Source organism: Marmota monax, unplaced genomic scaffold, assembly GCF_021218885.2.
Source record: "Marmota monax isolate L192 unplaced genomic scaffold, Marmota_monax_Labrador192_F-V1.1 WCK01_AAM20220418_F8-fsc00003, whole genome shotgun sequence".
NCBI lineage: Eukaryota > Metazoa > Chordata > Mammalia > Rodentia > Sciuridae > Marmota > Marmota monax.
Genome location: NW_026694084.1, coordinates 23,170,712 through 23,190,682, shown reverse-complemented (window position 1 = coordinate 23,190,682; position 19,971 = coordinate 23,170,712).

Here is a 19,971-nt window from a genome sequence, read left to right as displayed (position 1 = left end):
ACTGAGGTGTAGGCGAAATGGCAAGATGTTGATCAAAGGGTACAAACTTTCAGTTATAAGATAAACAAGTTCTGGGGATCTAATAAATGTGCAGCACAGGTGATAGCAGATGTGTTCATTGATTTGTGATAAACATTATGCAGTGTATCATGGCACCTGACTTCAAATAGACAAACTTCGTTTGTTAATTGAGAGGTTTTAAATAATTTAAAAATTAACAACATAAATAATTTTTAAAGTAGCCCCAGGAGAATTTGCTTCCCTTTCCACCATGTGGAGATGCAATGAGGAGGCACTGGGTATGAGATAAGAAGCAGACCCTCACCCACACCAAATCTGTTGGTGCTTTCATCTTGGACTTCTCATTCTCCAGAAAACCGTGAGAAATAAACTTCTGTTGAGCGTGAGCTATTCAGTTTTTGGTATTTTTGTTACAGCAGCTCAAATGGACTAAGACATGTGTTAGCCTAATTCTACAGGTGAGATTCTATAGCTCAAAGTTGATATGACTTGTGCTTGAAATCATACAAGACAACACCAGTGTTAATAGTGAAACTCTAGTCCACATTGACTATCTGGGCTTTCTTTTCTACTAAGCCTCATCCTTGGACTGTAATTTTTCACAGTTGAGCAAAAAGAGTAAGAGAAAACAGTGGAGCTTAGTTTCAGCATAAAGGAGAAAGCGGGGGAAAGAAAAAGAAAGAGGGAGGGAGAAATGGAGACAGGGAAAAGAAGGAGCAAAGAAGGAAGGAGTGAGAAAGAGAGAAAAAGGCTATGCCTGTGGCTCCTGAGACCTCCCCAGCACCTTGGACTCGGGACGGGACTCCTTAGAGAAGTGAAGCACAGGTTAAGCATGGGCCCTTCAACAGGGACTGGAAGTGTTAGGCAGCCCAACACAGAGTCTGGCTGCCACAAGCCTTTCCTCCTCAGAGCCCCCTGTGCATTGATGGAAAGCCAGCACTGGTAGAAACAGCAGTGTGAGTGCCCACTGGATACCATCATGCTGGATGACAGTGAAGTGCCAGGGAAGAGATTGGGAGAAATTATTCCAGAAACACTTTGGACCTGAAGGTCTCCCCTAAATGGTGTTAATGTTTTCTCTTTCATCAGATGAAGTGAAAACATCGTTGTAGTATGAGCAGAACACTGAAGCTGACCCCAAAAGGAACAGGGCTATAGATATAGCTGCTTGGATATATGTAGGACAAATGAACTTCTCACAAGAGAGAACTTGTCTTGCTTTCTTTCCAGCTCACCACCATGGAACCACTGACTCAGAAGAGTCAGAACACCGTGATGAACATGCTGATTATCTGAGTCTCTAACGTCCTCTTCCTCTGCTTGGGTCTTAAGTTCAGAGTCTTTTTTTTTTTTTGACACAAGCTAAGAATCGGGGAGCTTCTCTGACCCATTTATTATGCACACCTTGCATTTGGGGCTGTAGCTCTTCAGAGTACAGTGGTAGGTTCATTATTGTTCAAGAAGTGAGTCATTTTCCTTTTCCTTAGGTCCTCGCTGTTCCTGCCTGACATGTACAGAGCTTTGGGGAATGATCTTATTTACCAAGAAAACATTCAAGTATGCAAGATAGTTTTCCAAAAATAGGCTTCCCAAGACCATGCTCTCACTGTGTTATCAGGAGTCTACCCACATGTGATGGTTAATCTGGATTATCACCTTGAGTGAATTAAAAAATTTCTAGGTGTGTCAATGAGGGTGCTTTCAGAGATGTGAAAACAAACTGGGAGGAGGACCCACCCTGAATGTGTGTGGCGTTGTCTAATGTACTGGATGAAGGGCAGGTGGAGGAACGAGGAAGGCAACCTGCACCCAGGTACCATTTTTCTCAGGTGGGTACTTGGATGGCCACTGTGATCACCTGAGGATATCAGACTCCAGCTTCTTCACGCTTCCAAAGAGGACTCTAGCCAGCAATTCCCCAGGGAGTTTCCAGGTCTTCAGTGCTTCACTGAGGCTGCATCTTTTTCATCTAAGGCTCCAACTTCTTGGACTAGCACTTATTTGTTCCTCCAGTTCTCCAGCTTGCAAGTAGCAATTGTAGGGCTATCCAGCTTCTGATCATGTGAGCAAATCTAATGAATCCCCTCTTTATAGTCACATATACACATATGTATATATGTATTCATACATATAGAAATATATATCCTGCTGATTTTCTAGTTCTTCTAGAAAATCCTGTACACCACTTATTAATGGAAAGTTTGTGTGAGGTAATATAAACAGCACAATTTTATAAATATAAATATCTAAAGGTCAAGTCAGGAAAGGAGATCTAACCAATAAAGACCTTAGCGATATCCAATGACCTATTAAGGAAAATGCACTATTAGACCATAGAGACCAGTAATATTATTTCAATAAGCAAAAATATTTGAACATGTTTAGAACTGAATGAATGGATTTTGAGTGTCAGGGCCAGGTGTGTACACATGCTTCTGGGAGTGGGAAGGATGGAGATGGTGTGATCCTTTTTTCATGCCCAAGAGATTCTTTAATTAAACTCTTGATTGCTTTAATCTATGTCTCCCTGGTTGATCTGACTGCTATCAACACATTGAGAAAAGTAGAGTGGTTGCTAAAATCTCCTAGCCTTCTATTTTTGGCTGAGACCTTAAAAGAGATTGCTTTTCCCATTTTGATCCTTCATCTTTTCTCTTGCCAGAGATTTGTACTTGAACTTCATTTGCCTCCAATCAGACTTGGATTGAAAGCCTGTACTTCTCCAGCCCTACCCCTCACCCTCAGCTATTGAAAGGGCTGCAGGGACTTCCCTTCTGTCCATTACTTTCATTGTCTCCACATCACCTAAGATTGAATGACCTCCTCCTTTTGGGTAAACTTATGCTTGAACTTTCTTACCCATCTAACTTGGATTATGTTAGGCCCTAAGGGCAGGCACCAGTCTTTTCAGGTACACATGAACTATAAATATTCAGTAAATAAAAATAAGCTTTCAACTGTATTGTGTTTGTTCATATTCTCCAGTCCATTTGATAAATTTCAAGTAATACCTACAGGAAAAAGGAAAATCTGATCTTCTACCTATCCTAAGGAAAATTTAAGATACAACTAGGAAGTCAACATGGGAGGATATTAGAATTTATATAGGTGGATTCTATAACACTAGCTGATACACAGTTTAATAACCAACAAATACATGTAGAATTTCTCTACTTTGTTTCCTAATACATTAATGTTCCTTCCTCCAAAAATGTGTCCTTACTTGCCGCAGCCCGACTGGCTGGGCAAAATAACTGGGGGGTGACGAACAACTTGTGTACATTGATACAGCAGGAGTGGGAGCCATTTATTGTAGGACAGGAGGGATATATATACATTCCACACAGCTTATCTAATTAACATAAACTCGATACAACAGTCAACCAATAAGGAATCTCCACACTTAATGGCTCGCTGGCCTTACTTCATAAACCACTCCCTCTGGCAAAATGCCAGGCGCCATCCAGACTTGTTTACAGACCTTAACATTAACCACTCCCTCTGGCAAAATGCCAGGAGCCATCCAGACTTGTTTACAGACTCTAACACTTACTGAAGGACATGTATACTGAAGGACATTCTCTACACAAACATTCATTGCCAGTGATCATTCAGATTTTTTCCCACTATTTCATCACTTCCTGTGGGTACTCAAATGACCCCAACAGATTTTGTTTTACTGGAGCTATACTGATGATTGCTTTAGGGAATACCCACCATATACAGAAGAAATACTAATTGAAAAAAAAATAGCAAACAAGGAAAGCAGATTTTAAGTGACACTTAGAACGTAAATCAAAATGACAATCTAAATGGAGTGGAGAGGGGACCCTGCTGGTCTTGTGATTTCTGTTGCTGATATTAGAAGTCATGCTATGCGGCCCCACAATGGCAGGTGTCTTCAGGGGACCCAATTTAAGATTTGCCTCAGTAGCTGTAATGTAAGAGTAAGGGCATTGCAAACTGAAACTGGTCGCTCCCCAAGCATATAAGCAAGATTTTTTATCCCTATTGTAGAACCTTTGGGTTCATCCCACAGTTTTTCTACTCTGTCATCTTTTTTGCAATTAGAGAGCAGACCAAGTAGAAGGAAATGATCACCCACCAGCCCTATCTGAAAATTATCAGCTCTGAGCCTCTGTGTTAGCTTTCTGGGCTCTGCTCCCTGGAGAGGGACTGGTAACTGGGCATTTCCAAGCGCTGATTGAAGCTCATTATAGCCAAAGTGATTCTATAGTTCAATTTTATCCACCCCATTTCACAGATGGCCAAATTAAGGTCCAGTGAGGTTCAATAGCTGGCACAGTCTCACAGCTACTGAACTGTAAAGTCTTTGAGCTGGAGATCAAGGTTTGCCCTTTTATTACCAGAAGCCTCATCAAAATATTCTGAGAGAATCAGAGAGTCAAGTCACAAAAATGTAGTCTGCGTTATAGGGCTCTGATAAAATGCTTTGCAGAATCCACATGAGATTTTGGTATCTAAAGCTTCCTGTCAGACTACTGAAAATAGACTCCTCTGACTGTGGTTAGCTCTGGGATAAAACTCTATTTCCCTTATCCTCTGCAATCTTTTACCATTTTTCTGGAATACTTCACATCAAAATAATATTTTGTATATCTCTAGCAATTTTAACCCTTCCCCACTGTTATTCCAGTCTCCCCATGATTAAATAGGGAGAAAATTGTCATTAGTCACAGCTAGAAATTTGTCAAATGCTGTTTAGTGCAGCAAGGTAGAAATTTTGGTGTTCTCCTGTCTGTATGCATATGAATGAAGACAAACTAAGCACTATGAAGAACTTTTGTTATTTGATTTTATCAGTTACCCCAGCAAAAAAATGAGGTTCCAACTCCACAAAGTTAAATTAGATGATATGTGTAAAAGATGTAGTCACCTATCTGGTATACAGTAAGTGCCCATTCAGTGTTAGCTATTACCGTTTATTAAATAATATCATATATCATATCATATATATACACATATATGTGTGTATATATGTGTGTGTGTGTGTGTGTGTTGTGTGTGTCTTCAGTGCAACATGATGAAAAGAGCATGTTGGCTTAGCTTCCAACTATGGATCTAGCACTGAACACTTCTTCTGCAACCCTAAAAGATTTCCTTCTCTTCTCTGAGTACTGATAATTTGTCCAGGTTTCTCTATTTCTCCCAACTGCATGAAAGAACCGCAGTGGTAGTATATACAGCATGGACAAAGGATGATCCAAATCCAGGGCAGGACAGAGCAGGATTGCACTTAGATTTCATCAAGCTACTCAGAATGGTAATTTAAAACTCTTGAAGTGTTTATGTCCCGACTTTTCTATTCATTGTTTTCAGATCACAATTGACTACAGGGAACAGAAACCACAGAAAGTAAAAATGCAAATAAAGGGAAGACCACTGTGTGCAGACATGATTCTCTGAATTTATCAGGATGGAAGGAAGCCAGATTATAGGAAAAGAATATTGATTTAAGGGAGCAAAATCCTGGTAGGTGAAGAAGAAGTTCTACTGAGCACAACTGCCCACTAGAAAAAAAGGGAATTCACATATCTTTTATTATCCTGAAATGAACTTCAGAGGCACTAGAATCTATCTGCACACATAATGTTTTTTAAAAAATCAATAAAATGGCTTATATGTAATATACAAGGAAATAAAAAAGAAAGTAATTTGTGATAAAAACCATTTGCACTTTGCAAAGTAAAAGCTGGGCCATGATGATACTGAGAGATAAAACGAAATAAGCAGAAGCATGTACCTCCATGTAGAGTCCCACAGCTGCAGTCCAGCTGACCCACAAGTCTATAATATTGGCAACTCACACACCAGGAGTGTTGTTGCTATTGGTGATGTTGTTTTCTGAGATGAGCATACTCTGATGGTGTTCTGAGTTAGACAAAAATGTGATATCCTCTCAAGGTAAGCAGCAATTACATTCTTAGAAAACTCAGTATATATTAAAGTAATATACCCACCCCAAATTTAGTTCATTCCTGGACTTAGATAATGATACATACACCTTTTCCATCCAAAACATTCCTAGGTGGACATTCAAAAGGTAGGTGGGTATAGAACAATCCATTTTTGGCAGAACAACCCCACACCTCAAAGGATTTCTAGCATCCCTGCCCCAATATACCAAGCTTCCCTGACTATATTAATAACCAAAACAACCCTGTAAGTTTCAAAAACATGCCCCAGAGAACCACTGTCCCAATGAGTCAGTACATGTTTAAGAAAATTACAAAACTGTACTAATCAAGTTAACTTCATAATCTGCCTCTTCTTCTTGATCCCTGCTTCATTCTGGAAATCTTGGGCCATATTCTTTTTCTAATTTTAAATTACATTGTCTTTTTGGATTATACTTTTGACCACATTGAGAGTCATGTGTTTGGAAAGAATTCTGACTCTTCAGAATTCAGAATCTTTCATCCACCATTATCAGTTGGTGTTGGAACCCAAATCAGCAGTGATGTTGGTTCCATTTTGCTGGAAAAAAAAATGAATGTAAGCAACTCACCTGAGATCATACCACCAACCATCTGCACAGATGGACTAGCTTCTGTGTCTTACAAGCCTGTCCACTAAACCCCTTTCTATTTCCCTTTTAAACCTGTGGCTTTGTTAGACTTCCTAAGAAGTGGGTGGGAGGGAAAGTAAAACTCAAATAACCCCATTTTTATTCTTTGTTAATCCTTTAGGAAAAAGTCATTGGTGGAGGAGGAGAATCTTGCACAGATGTCTACTAATCCAAGCTCTCTCTGTCCTTCATCTGCATGGTCCATTGCATCTTGGCCCTAGAAGCCACTGGCCACCACCAAGGCCACTGCTGTCTTGAGAGCAAATTCATCATTGAACCTTCTCAAGTACTTGAGCAGATGATGAACACACAAAGACATGACAAAGCAGGGTCATTCGGTCGGGGGACAAGCCCTACACTGTACTTCCCGTCTCACTCCTTGGCAGAGATGTGGCAGGAAGTGTAATAAAAAGTAATGATGTGGAAGAGAGCATGCTGTTGCCTTCCGAGGGTCAAGTCAGTACAATTTGTGCAAGGTCCTGACATTTTCACTCTTTTTTAGTTCAGACAAACTGAACAAAACAATATAGAGCCAAAAAAATAAAAATAAGAAGGACACATATGAGGAGCACTTCAAACACTTTATATTGATCCCACATGAGGGATCTTGATATATTATGAAGATTGCTTCTCAGATCAAGGGAGGTAGCTTGTGGGGTCTGCCACACAAAGCCACCTCTGTGATTGACAATGGCCTGACTCTTCTTAATCACCTTGGGCCATTCTCATGAGCAGCTATACATCAGCTCTCACTTCTGTGAAAACCGGTTTCTAACAGGGCAGATGGGTTCTTGATTATTATGAAACAGAGATCTATCATTCCATGCAGTGGTTCAGAGGATTTGTTCAGTGTTTTCAGAAGGGAAAGGGCACAGAGTCCACTTGGGAATGCACGTCAGGCCGTAGGTAGAGAGGATGGCAGCTTGTAAAAGCATTTTCAAAGCTTCCACATGACTGATGTATTCCTGAGGGCTCTAAAAATGATGAGTGGGACTACGTAGCGTCCAAATTGCAACGATTGTAGCTGGACCTCTCTGGATGGAAAAGCAGTCTTTGAAAGGTTTGACTGCAAGCGTATTCAGATATTATCATCACCTAGAGGGCAGCCTTGCACCTGAGAGGCAGCAGAGCATGCTGTCTGCAACCTTGAGAAAGTCAAACAAGCTTTTGATATGTTTCCATAGCTACTTATGCACCTGCTTCACAGCATTATTGAGAGAAGTTTATAAGTTATTAGTGGCTGCCATGTAGGTAAAATTATGAAATAACCACCGAGAAAACTAGGACACCATTAGAAGCAGACGCAAGGTAGATAGGATAAAAATATGTCTCTACATATTTTGAGGACTACCAAGAAAAGAATCCTACGTACGCCCAAATCTCCCTCATTGGGGCAGTCATTATTACTGACATTGTTAACGCCTCACATTTGGGTAGTTTACAAAGCTCTCATTTTAATCTTATTTAACCCAACCTAAAATGATATGAAGTTACCAATATTAATACAAGAAATCTCCCGTATGTTAAATTAAGACATAAGCTTCTAAAACTCCCTTTTAAATATTTCAGTAATGTCAACACTGGTGGAAATTTACTTGTGGCCAGTGAAGGCAACTAGTTATAATCAAACATATTTCCTTGTTTGCTGTTCCCATGCCCACCCCACAAAGGAACCAGAACTTGAGACTTTCAATCTGATAGGAAATAGGACAAGGCTGATTAACGTGACATCTTCTTGTTAGCAGTGAACATCATATTTTTCAGCTGGAGACTTATTGTATCTCCCATTCAACACATATTTGTTGAGCACACAGGCCAGGCACCTTACCAGGCAGGAGGGACATAATGGTCAATGTTGTTTTTCAAATAGATGCAATATATTGAACCATCCTACTAACATCAGATAAAGAAAATTAGGAAAAATGAGGTCAGGTTGTTTTAAAGGTGTTGAAAATGATCTCAATCAGTCAGATCTGGTAATAGATGAATGTGCTGAATAAAAAGATGGGAAGCTCAGAGTGTTTGACACTGTAAGAACATAAAGGTGCATTTTTGAACAATTATGGAAAATAAAGCACTTGAAACAAAATGTCAGGGATATAGGAGAGAAATTTGAGCAAAGGAAATATCTTAATACTAGTCTAGTCCTCTCTCCTCAGATGGCCCAGGTCTCCTACCCTCCAATCCTTGTTCCAATAATCATTCAGTGACTGGATTTGTTGACCTCAAATCTCATAAACACATCCAATTCTTTCCAGCCTGGTCAATCACACTGAACAAATGCAATTTGACCATTCTTGGGGAAAAGAATGACTGACCAAAGTTAAAAAAGATCTGTGCCCAGCAGACCTACTCTCTCAGATCCTGACTCTTTTGACTTCTGAGCTGTGATGGTAATGAAAGACCTCACAGAGTACTGCCCAAGGTCATCCAACATGTGGGACCTGAGAGTTGATGTCAATCACCCTGAAACTGTACCAAATAATAATCCTCAGAGAGACTCTCAGCTTCCAAACCTCCTGCATCAGGCTGGATCCAAAGGCATTTTCACTATTACTATTTACATCCCATTCCACCAAGTTTGGACAGAAATCAGGAATAAAATTTGAGCTTTGGATCAAATCCAGGATCTGCCACTCAAGCAAGTTTCTCCACCACACCTGAACCTTGGCTTCCTCACCTACAAAACAAAGAGCACTCTGCTACCCTCAGAAGACCATTGTGAGGATTAAATGAGGTCATCAGAGAGCATTTTTACCAGAATCTGACATTCAGACATGCTTCTAGACCATCTTTTCACATCTCCTCCAAAGGAAAACTGTGTCCCTGTGGTCCCTGCTGCATAAATGTCATGTTTGTGACCTGAGATCCCACCTCTCACTCATCCACAAGAGTGAAACCAACATAGTCACTGAACCAAATCGGATATCTGTAATGTAGACATAGAAAAAGGGGAGGCTGAAATAATTAATGATAGGAGAAAGTAACAGGAAGCTAATGGCTGCTTTGGTGCTGTGCAAGCTAAAATCACAGCAGGCGTAACTTATGAACAGGCAGAAAACACAAAGAGGGGAGATTGAGAAAGGCTCCTGCAGAAAGAGAACACGGCAGATCTGAGAAAAGAGAAAGACCTTGAGAGAAGGACACTGCTGTCTGTCAATTCCTGAGCTTTTGGCTCTGATTTCATGTCTCGGAGCAGGTCCTCACAATACCTTATTTTTAATTGAGAACTTGGATGGAAACAGAGGAGTCTGATAAGGCACTTGGCAAATGTTAATTCTCTCTCCTGATTGACTAACATGATCAATGATTCGTTCCGTCACTTATTCAGGCATCCATTCTTTAATTTGTTTATTAAGTTAAACAATTATTGACCACCTAGCCTGTGCTAGGCACTTCCTATCTGGACTCTTTGCACTGACAGCTTAACTTGTATGCTCCCAAATTATACATGTGCATTGATCAAGACTTTAGAGAAAGAGATGAGATCATGAGTGGCTCTAATGGTGAAAGAGATACTCAGGGAAGTAATGGAAGACTCATCAAATAGCTCATCCAGGGGTCACCCCTTTAATTCTGAGCAGCCTCTGCCCAGACAGCATTAGCCCTGGAGCCCAGGATAAACTGGCAAGCTAAAGTCTAAATGGCTTCTTCCTTCTTCCTCTTTCAACCTGCTCAGCCTCAGACAGGACTTGGAGAGGCACCTTCATACCTCTCCCTGCCATTCTGCCCCGTGCAGCTCTGGAAATGTCTTCCTTTGCCTTCTGCCCCTTCCTAAGACTTTCTCACATAGCATCATCAGTCACAGGGATGTTGACAGCCTGGCATAAGCCAGCTTTAAGTCTGTGGATTATTTTCCTCTGTCAACTTAGAAGGGAGGGAGCAAGGGGGATGGGAGAGTCCACCCAAGCTTTCTCCTTGAAGAAGGAGAAAGAACCAGAGGCAGAAAGAGATGATGGCAGGGGCGGAGCCAGCAGCTGTCTGAAGAGGTCTGTAAGTTCAGGTTCACGTTAGTGTCCCAACATGAAGCAAACAGATGGCTTGTCTCGGGATGTTTATTAGTTCCACAGCTCTGCATTGGACGTGTTTTAAAATAACTGCTGCAGAGAGCAGAGTATATGTCATGCTTTTACGCTGCAGTCACCTGAACTCAACCCATCTAGGTCAGACACTCCAAGTTGGTCCTTGAGAGATGGGAGCTGGAGCCAGTGTGGCCTGTTTTCAATATTTGCAAAGACCAGCAAACACTGAGTACTTACCCATAAAGAGACTGTTTGAGTGCCAGAGCATCACATCTCTCCACTCTGGGCTGCAAAACCCAGCCTGGCTGAGTTTTTAATTTCCAAGTAATCAGAATTGGCAGTTCAGGGCCTCTTTGATTAATATCAAATAGGCAAAAAATTAATTGTTTAATTAAATAAAGGCAGTTTGTTGGATTGTTGAAAAACTTTCAAATATAAGAGGGAGACAATAAAACATGAGTCCGGTCAGAAGACAAATAGAATATGTAACTTTATTTCTAGAACATTCTACATTTTCCTTGCATTCGGGCTGTAAAAACTGCCCCAAGGAGGGAAGTTCCTCTGATAAAAACACCAGGTACTTCCTTTTAAGGAAGAATAAGCTTAATGGCCCAGATTAATATCCTCCAACCCAACATGCTTAAAAGGTCAAATTGTGGCTCCATCAGTGCCAGGCTGGCTCCTAGTCATATTGCCTGAAGGATGAAATTTTGCTTTTTCAAATAGGAGGATGACGAAGAGTACAAAAATCCAGAATACTGTCAATAGGGAAATTAATTCCTGGCAGACCACGAAGTGTTAATTCCCTGTTGGATCCTCGTATTTAAGAATCATTTGTTTAATAATAATAATGTCAACAATACTGATAATGACAAATAGTAATTTAATGCATGTCACTGAAACCAAGGGACCCTGAGGCAGACACAATCAGCAGCTGGTCCTGGGCGGTGGGAGCCTTCTCAACACTAGATGGCAGTACAGGCCTGTGTTTGAAGGTGAGGCTCTGGAGCGCAGCCGTTCTTCCCCCCACCCGCCAAAAGATTTTTATTCCACTGAATTTTAACCAATTGTGTTTCATCTTTTGTCTCCAAAAGGTACAGAAATAGGTTTCCTCTTTCCCTCTAATTGATTTTAAGTTTCCTTTTGTTCAAGCTCTGCTAAAAAGAGGAGAGAGTCCTATTTTTCAAGGGTTGAACTGCTTGAGTCTTCCATTAAGTGGGCCAAATAATTATACCCCAAAGACAAACCTGTTCTCTGAAAACCATTCTCAGTATTTGCTCTCAGAAGCAATGCTTGTGCTAGTTTACCCGCCGACTCGCTGCAGGGGCGCAGTCCTCCCCTGGGGATGCTCTAGCCTTCTCTTCCAAACCAAATTGTTGGTTTATTGAACAAGAATCATCTGTTGTTACCATCAGCTTGGGACTGGTTGGCATATCTAAAAAGCTCAGAAATTCGTCCTCTGGCTTCCAGGTCCCATTACTGGATGGATTCTTGATGACGCCTTTTTAGGTAATAACGTCACCTAATAAGGACAAACTGTATCAAAAGTATATTCAGTAATTTGTTCAATAAATAAACAAGATTACTGCGTTCCCTGTCTTTTTTCCATACTGAGTCGCTATTGCTTTTGACAGCAATCCCAAAACAAGGGTGAATCTTTGGCCAAGGCTCCCTGCAGTACCCAGGCCTTAGTGCATCTGCCATCCCTGACAAGAGCACTCTTGCCTACATCTCTTCGCTTCTGAGATGCACTACATCCTTCAGTTCTCAATATACTATCACTTCTTTTGCACAGACTTGTCCACAGCCAAGGCCAAGTCCAGTTGGAGTGGCCCCTCACATGGCTCCCATAATACCCTAAACTTTGATCATTTTAGTCCTTCCAACACTACTTAATAACTATCAGTTGACCAGGCTATGAATGCTCCTCCAAAGAATATAAAACCCCCAAGGGCAGTCCATCTGACTTAGTTTACCCACAGCATGGGGAAGGGGGTAAACCAAGTAAACATACTGAAATTTGTGAGCTTACCTTTTCATATAACAAAACTATGGATTCAATCTACTATTTTTGAGACACAATAGAAAATAGAGAGAACTGTGCGTATCTGAGTAACTCATGGGAATGTGCCACATCATCATCTGTATTATATCTTTCTGTAGAGGAAAAATGTCTGGGTATCAAAGCTTACAGGACCAACTGCATATACCCCTACTTAGCAGTCAAGTTATTCTTAAATCTGGCCTTAAGCAAAACCAATGCCTTTATGACCTGTTGGTACTCTTTTTCTGTCACATATGTCCTTTAATTTCCCCGATGTATGCCAATCTTCTCTTACTTCCATGACTCATTCTGACTTTCTGACTTAGGGTGACTCCCTGGTGTCTGTATTTTCATGCGATTTCCACTTAGTCTCACACACTGACTCAAGTCATCTGTTGAGACACTTCCCTAGACCACTGAAGCCTATTCAGATGCCCCACATCTAAAAGTTGACAGCCCTGAGAGTCTGTATCCAGTGACTGTGATTTCTGAAATCAAAATCCAAACTAGAAAAGATGGATCGTGCTAGGATCTCAGAAAACAGACTCTATGCTAACTGGAAATATAAAATATACACTTTGCTTATTCTTTAGTTATTTCCTATGTGTAAATTTATTCTCCCCAACCAAAAAAAAAAAAAAAAAAAAAAAACTCCTCAAAGAAAGCTTTGTGTTATAAATTTGTGATATCCTACAGGGCTTCTGATGATTCCAGGAATAAAATAAGCATTCTTTAAATGGATTCACGTAGAGTAGACCTTCCTATTAACTGACTGATTATTAACCTGAATTAATACCCCAAACATCTGTTATTTAGCCTATTCCAAGTCTCAGCAGCCTTATCATAAGAAAAAGTACCTACGCATCCAAGAGGCTCCAGGCCTTTTCTTGACCCAAAGAGGACTTTGAGCTAACACTTTAATACGGATTTAATGTTTCCAAGCAGGTAACAAAATAGGACTTTAAAAGTAAGTGGCAAAGCAGTCTTGGATTCTGTGGATCCAGAACAGATAGCACCTAACAGTACACTCCCCCTTGATTCCCCACCCAACAAACACGGGCATGAGAGTCTGCAAGATCCCATCTGATTTAGGCATTTGCCAAATAATCCTGCCTACTAGTGGGGTAGTCAAGTATGCTCCATTTCCTGAGCATTCGGCCAAAGGAAGATGTAAAGGGCTATGACTACACTTCTGCCAAGCTCACAAATTAAAATCCTTATGGTTTTCTGCGGTTTCCAAAGCAAAATCAGAAAAGCTGAAAGATGACTGATATGGTTCTCACATTTGTTGGCATTAGAATATTGTTATTTTATTGCTAGTATCAGGTTACATCATTTTTCATAAAGACACAATAATCATCTTTGAATGTCATAAAAGGTGAAATTCATTCTCATGGAAATTAAAGAGGACATTGCAATGCTTCAGTCAAAGGAGGAGGCGATACAGATGATAAAATGTACTGGCTTTAAATTTCTGTCCATAAACCAGGAGTGAAACTACAGAGAATTAGGCTGGAAATGAAGACTGTAATAACCTGAAATTAGTTTAGGCATCCCTCTAATCTCATTTTTTCATAGTGTAGAACAATTCATTGGGAAATCTGTTTTCTTTCATTGGCCAATATTTTAGCTGTCTACGACCAGAATGAAAATACTAAAAGGGTGGGGGTGGGGCTAGGATGAAGGTACAACCTGAAATACATCTTATTGGAAATGGCAGAAGCAACTCAATTCTCACTATACACACAAGATTTAAGACAGAGAGCAAATAAGATGCAAAGTCCTTTGCTCAAAATACTTAGGCTCTCATCCATTAGGCAGTCAGAAACTCTTAAGAGCCAATGCTAGACTCCATCACATACAAATTCCTCTCAACCAGCCAAGGTGATGAAGCTTTTAAAAGTGCTAAGAATTCCTTTCTCATTCACTTCCAACTCAACCCAAGCCCTGATAGAAATACCCTCAGCTGCCAGGAGCCTTAGAAAACTTTATATTATTTATTTTTTCTGTGGATCCACTGTGATTTGGAAGCCTCACAAAAAGCCGAGTGCATAGTTTCAGGGCAATAAAACAGTCAGAGCAAATGGCACACTGTTCAGTTTGGCACTGTGGAATCTGGCATGCATCTGTGCGTTCCTCTCTATGTGGCTGGAAACGTCTCAAATCTGGCCCTCAGTTTAAGTCACTTAGACAACTCTGGTCCTTTGGTTACTCTGCAAGAGAACGCCTTATACAGAAATACAGCCTTATGGGCTGGCAATTCTTAATTTTGCTGTGCATAGATGTCCCTTGGGGGACTTGCTGCATGCAGATTCTCATTATGCACTTGTGTATATGGGGCCTAAGACTCTGCATTTCTAACAAGCTTCCAGATGATGCTGAGGAGGCTGGTCCATGGATGTCGCTTTGAAATGAAGAGTTCATTCCCCTTGAATCCTTGAATTTCAGGAAGCCCCAAGAGTTCACTCCCCTTGGGGCTTCCTGCAATTCAGTCAGTGCTCCCATTTGATTTCATTAAAATAAATCTGAAATTAACCTGATTCACCATGTTTGTGAAAATCTCACTCCTTTCATTTCATTTTGTTCCAGTATTTACTAAAGGGTAAAACAGATATTTCTTAACCCTGGGAATGAGAAGGAATTCTTTGATCTTTTTACTTAAGCATTTTTCATTCTTACATTCTAACTGTACATTTTGCTTCCTTGTTAAAAGTAGCTAATGCCAATTTTATCTTGCAATTTTAATAAAAAGCTCATCTTAGCAAAGTACAAATCAGTCCCAGAAATGTCACTGCAGCCTGTGTGCATCAGCACAGGGATTAGGCAGAGCAGAGCTTGGCATGGCCTGTTGTATTTTGCTCACCCAGAAGGAATCTCATGTTCAGTTCCAACCCAGATGTCATTTGGGGTGATATTATATAGAAATTCCAGTAATTAAACTCACTAAACTATGACCAGCTGGTGTTAACCCTCTTGTTAGGTCACAAATTGCCTCCTTCTCTTGTACAAGAAGATATCTAAGAGCTCCTCTGTGTTCTGAATTAGTCACCAGCTCTCAGGAAAATGACCTCTGAAGACACAAGCTCCGCATGTCACAGTGATTGGAAAGGACACTGTATCTGTATGGATAATCTCCCTGGGCAAGCATGCATAGACAAGCTGCATACGATGGGGGAAAAGAGTAAAACCCTGAATTTCAGATGGCATTATAAACACACTACCATCATTACGTAAAGGAAGCATTCTCCCCAGTGTGGAAAAAGGTCCAGAGAAATTTCCAGAGGTCAGAAAAATTCAAAATTCAAACAAAATGGCATTGGAGACCATGCCCTGCATCTCTGACACTTAAAAAGCTATGTGTGTTTACTAAATACTTACCGTTTACATACTGGTCATAAAAACATAGAAAATACAAAAGCATAGCAAAGGCTTGGTCCTTTAGCCTCCCCTGAGGAATATAAGCATTACCATCATCAGGGTGTAGTTGGGTAGACAACGTCACAAAGGTCCCAGCAATGCCCTCCCTTGTCTTCATGGAGATGACGGCTCAGTTGGGAGGTCCAAGGGAAGGACAATTATATTACAAGTCTGTCTGAGGTCTATATGGCTTTAGGTGTCAAAATTGATTTATGAGTCAAATGGAAATTGAGCTTCGTAGAATGTGTAGATGTAAAGAGTAGTGGGGCAGATAACAAATATTTACCCACTAGGGAATTTTTATCTAATGTGAAAAACAAAAATAAAAATACATACTACAAAAATTCCATCTCTCTCTCTCCCTTCCCCCACTGTTTCTCTCTTTCAGATATACCAAAGCATTGCACTGTTGTCCAGAAAATAAGTCCTAAAATAAATTTTAAAAGATGTGAATGTAAAATAAAGGCCAAAAGAAATGTATCTTGCTTTTTCTAACCTAGTATTGAGCAGTTGGTCTGGTACACCATATTTGCACAAGACTGAATAGTAAAAGCATAAATCTTCCTTTATTCTAAGAGCTCCAGGTGAGAAGCAAGATCCTCCACGAGCTCTCCTGCTTCACTCTCCACCCCTCTCCTGCCTTGGCATTTGTACATGTGCCACTGCTATTTCAGCCGGGACGCTCTTCCTTCATCCTTTCACCCTCAACAATCACACACAGAGGTCCTCAAATAGAGGAGTGATTTCTAATCCTTCCTCGGAGGTCCTTCCAAACCACCAAGGCAAAGACCTCCTGTAGTTTAAAGTCATCTTATCAGCTGCACAGGAAAAAAAAATGTGTTGACAAATGCAGAAAAATCATTCCAGTTGATTATGGCAAAATAGCTTAGGTTGTCAAAAGAGGGGTTGCATCAGACATTCTCAGGCCTGGAGGGACAGGAGAATCACTTCACTCCACTTTCCATAGCACAACTTTACCACACCCATTACAAATTTAAATTCATGTGCCTTTTAACATTTCCCACTTCTAAGAATTTTCTTTACCTGCTGTGCCCATGTGCACAACAATCTATGGACATAGATCCTCATGGCAGCATCGTCTGTGATCACAAAGTACTGAAAGAAAACTGCATTTGTATAGGAATGACTAAATAAGTTCTAGTGTGTTTATCCAATAAAGACTATGCAATCAAGAAAAAGAAGGGAACCATCTCTAAGACCCACTGCTCCACTGAAAAGAAATCAAGACATAGAGCAGGAGACATAATTCATGGCTACAGAGTAATATAGACACACAAAACTTAGAGCAAATGCATAGCATCTCCTTTAGAAGATGTACAACAAGCTGGAAACGATGATTTCCTCTGGGAAGGGAAATTAGGAGGCTGAAACAGAGCCCTGATTTGTCATGTAAACTCTTCTGGATGGTCCACATTGTTGTATCGTGTACCTGTATTGGTTTTCAAGAAAAAAATTATGAAATTACTGTTTAGAAAACGAAAACAGCTGAAGGGGACTTGGATAGCACATTTGGTGCCATATTGGGCTACAGAAACTCCACAGACAATCCAACCCGATGTCCTAGCTCTCCGCCTCAGGATGGCAGTCTAGCTCTGCTGTCACTTCAGTGCTCCAGACAAAATGCAATTTGGATTTCTATTGAGCATTCTGGAACTTCACCTGAGTCCACAGTGAATTCAATTATTAAGGAGCTACTTCCCCAAAAGGAAGACTTTGGTTTTATTCTATTTAATCCATTGATCTTTTTCTTTTCTAACTTTCTCTTCCAAACTCTCACCAGCCCAGTTCTGCCTCCAACTACAGAATAGCACAGGCTAAAATGGAGTTTCCCCTCATCAGCTTTATGGGTGGTCAGTTTCTAGAATCTTGCTGCAGCTGAGGAATCCCATTTAGACACTTTTAAATGCATATGCCTTGTGTTCTCATTCTTCCCCGTAGTGTTTTCATTTCTCTCCCTTCTTAGGCCTATTCCTTCGGTCCTACCTGTTCTCCTATGTCCCCTATGGCAGGAGTTTTTTCTCAATAGAATACTTTCTTCCAACAAACTTTTGTGGAAATACCCACAAGGTCACTGGCAAAGGGACTTAGGATGGGTGTGCTGGCACACCTGCTGGCCTTTTTGTCCCATGCTCACTTGCCCCTGACTCTGCATTTTACCCCCAACCTACAGACAATTTTGCAGCATCACTAGGGTGACACAGCATCTCAAAGCCTTTGATCTACAGCAAAGAAGGCTAGCAATAAGGGAAATTTTAGGCTCAAGTCAGTGTTTCCACAAAGAGGCAAAGTTAATATGGGGAGATGGGAAACTGTAGCTCCAGGATTCAGGTCTGTGAGTCAAAGCTACAAAGAATGCTTGAAAAACATTTTGTGCATCAGCCTTCCAGGAAAACCACAGCATATTAGTTAAAGGGCACCTAAACAGATTGCAGCCTGCCAAAAAACCTACCATTTTTTTAAAAGGTAGAATAAAAGTAAATTTAATTTTTGTGATGGCAAAAAAAATTATATAAAGATTATACAAACAAAGCCTGTTTTCCTGACATTAAAAACATAACTTTTCAAATTTGATGTGCTGGTAAGTTATTACTCTCAATCTGCTCACACACTCATTCCCCACCCCACCTCCTTCCTTCTCCTCCCTCTCTCTCTCCCTTCCCAAGCAGAATTAAGACAGTGATGGGGTTCTAGTCTTCAGTGGACAGCTCCTTTTGAAGGCAGAACAATTTAACAGAAAGCACTAGGGCCTCAGAGCCAATTAGGCTCAAATCTCAGCTCAGCTACAAACTTGGGAATACTATTTAGCCCCATAGATTTCATATCCTCTCTTATAAAACAAAATTAATGCCTGAGTAGCCTGGTGTAGCAGTCAAGGACATGAAACCAAAGCTTGACAGTTTGGGCTCAAATCTACCTCCAACACCTTCTGGGTAAGCTATGTTAGGCAAACCCAATTTCTCCATGTCTCAGTTTCCCCACCCATAAATTGGGGAAAATACTAGTTCCTATCTTAAAAAGAACTATATAATCAATTGTTAAATATCAACCTACATTAACAGTATTTGTTAAAAATTTAAGTTTTGCCAGAAATAGCTTATAAAGGAAATGGAAAATGCTATGGAGCAGGACCAGATGTGGAGCGTATTGGAAAGTGATGATTGCTATCATAAACCTTTGTATCCTCTACAATGCTATTTTTAAATTGTAGATCACATGTATGCATCATATTGATTCTTTTAAGTATTTTAAAACTAAAATCCACAGTGGAGATGTGGGTCCAGCTACTTAATCCCACTGAATACACCCTTTCTTTCATAAAATGAGGACAATGACCTCACTTAAAGTTTGTCCCTTCATGTCTTTATTTCCAGAAGGAAACACTGTTTCTGGAGTATTTAGGACAACTAGCTGTGTGACCATGAAAAGTCATGACCTCCTCCTCACCCCTATTTTTATCACAATTGCACTAGAGGACTTCTGAAGTTCTTTTCAGCAATGGGACTGATGCATATTTTGTTACCTTGTTTTAGTTTGGAAAATCACAAATGTGTTCACTTACATTTCTGTAGGACAGAAGTCCAACATGGTCTCACCAGGCTGAACTCTAGGTGTTGCAAAGCTGCCTTCCTTTCTAGAGCCTCTAGGGTACAACTGGCTTCCAGCCTATTCCAGTGCCTGGGGCTGTCCTGATTCCTTGCTTCTGGCTTTCCTAGATCTTCAAGACCAGTGCTAGCTCATCAAGTCCATCCTATAGCTTTGAGCTTCTCTCCTACTTTATTTTAACCCCCACCCCACTTTATTTCTTTTAATTGATACAAAATTCATACAACATAAAATTACCTTTTTGAAGCAAACAA